This window comes from Aplysia californica, unplaced genomic scaffold (assembly GCF_000002075.1).
Source record: "Aplysia californica isolate F4 #8 unplaced genomic scaffold, AplCal3.0 scaffold00004, whole genome shotgun sequence".
In the NCBI taxonomy this organism is placed as follows: Eukaryota; Metazoa; Mollusca; class Gastropoda; order Aplysiida; family Aplysiidae; genus Aplysia; species Aplysia californica.
The window spans coordinates 2,202,605-2,204,374 of record NW_004797274.1 but is presented as its reverse complement, the minus strand read 5'-3'; the positions used below and the strand labels follow the sequence as shown (position 1 = coordinate 2,204,374).

At 42.0% G+C, this 1,770-nt stretch overlaps 1 protein-coding gene across 1 annotated transcript in view; it reads left to right on the top strand.

Moving 5' to 3' along the window:
* The window catches only part of LOC106011166, a gene marked incomplete in the record, with an annotated part of 109,853 nt that overhangs the window by 100,926 nt on the left and 7,157 nt on the right, over positions 1-1,770 (top strand).

The following is a 1,770-nucleotide window of genomic DNA, read 5'->3' as shown; positions in this document are numbered from 1 at the left end:
CTTAGGGATCCTGAACAAATGGGTAACATGGAAAGATCAGGGAAATGTAGCTTTTTTGAGAGCATCCGAGCAAAGGAATGAATGAAAAACCATGATCGCCGATGTCTGTCGCAGATCTGGCACTGGGTGATGATTATGTGTTTGTGTGTGTGTGTGTGTGTGTGTGTGTGTGTGTGTGTGTGTGTGTGTGTGTTCGTGTGTGTACGTGTGTGTCAACGCAATTGTGTACATAATAATGTGTTTGTGTGCATGACTCTGTGTATGTGTATGCTTGTTATAAAGTCAGTGTGCGCCTGCGGTTGTAATAAAGACGTAAGATATGAGGTCAATGTGAGACGTAAACCATTTAATATTTAATGTGTGAACCAATAAATTATGCATAGAGAATTTTTTAAAGTACGTATATCCCTTTAGATAAATGGAAAAAAGGGGGTGAGTGGCAAAAAAAAAAAAAAAGGTAAGTGATTGCAGGGCGAAAGGAAAGATAGCTGCTATGGGTGGCTTATTTTGGAGGTGCAGATCTGGATGCTGTTGTTGTTGTTTGTGGATTATATTCCTTTATTTATTTTACTGTTTCGTATTTCTTTCTTTTTCTGTTTCCTTTTTTTGTGGGTATGGGGTGGGGGGTGGTGTCTTGAAGTAAAGACGAGGGGGATGGATCACAAGGAGTGTGGGTTGGAAGAGAAACATTGATGTGAAGAACATCATCGTGAGCGTTAAACTCTCGTGAATCTTAGAGGAACGCATCGGCCATTGGCGAGGCATTGCATTCCGTGGGCAGAGAGTGCGCGCGCACTGATCGAAAAACCAGCAGAGTTATGGGCCCTGGGGTAAACTAAGGGAAAGAACTGTAAACAGGGGGAGAGCAGCGCGGGACTCCGCCTGCCGGCGTGCAAAACAAGTATCCAAATTTGTTTGATTTTTACCTTGGGAAAACTCGAAGAACCTCGCGTAGGAATTTACGAGGTACAAAAATAAGTCTCGCTTTCAGCGTCCGTTCATATTTTCTGTCTCTGCCGTGTTGTTCGACTAGAGCTATGACTTATGGAACTGCGTGAAAGCTTATCTTGTAACTTTACATCCAGGTAAATGCTCATAGGCTGTTGATAAAGCTAAAAACGAACAGCATTCAAGAGCAATGCACCGTCCGTAAGGTGTCAAGGTTAATCTAAAATACAGCTTGAGCTAATGGGTGTTTTGATGAAAAGATATGATTAACATATTCCGAGCGTATATTTCTTTTTTCATTAATCAAAAGTGTTTGCGGATACGAAAAAATCGCAACAGCCCATCTTGACGCACAATCGGTTATTCAAAAAGACACACACACACACCTCCTCCTCCACACACGCACGCACGCACACACACAAAAGAAACAAAAAAGAAAGTGCAAAGACAGGTAAACGTAAAAAACAAAACAAAACAACAAAATCTCAGCCAAACAAATAATGTTTTTCTTAGACTCCACAAGGTTGGCTATTGACCTCACGGAAGATGGGTCTTTTTTTGTGTTCCTCTTTTCGTTTTGAGCTTCGGTGGTTCATCACCCGTGCTTCTATCTTTTCCTGGTTTCTAAAAAAAAATGATAAAATGATTTTGTTGTCTCCCTGACGCTTAAGGCTCCCGATAACAGGTCTGCTTGACCCAATTCACAGTCAAAGAGCTGGGTGGTTGTGGTGAGCTTTTGTGTGTGTGTATGTGCGTGTGCGTGTGTGTGTGTATGTGTGTGTGTATGTGTGTGTATGCGTGTGTGTGTGTGTGTGTGTGTGT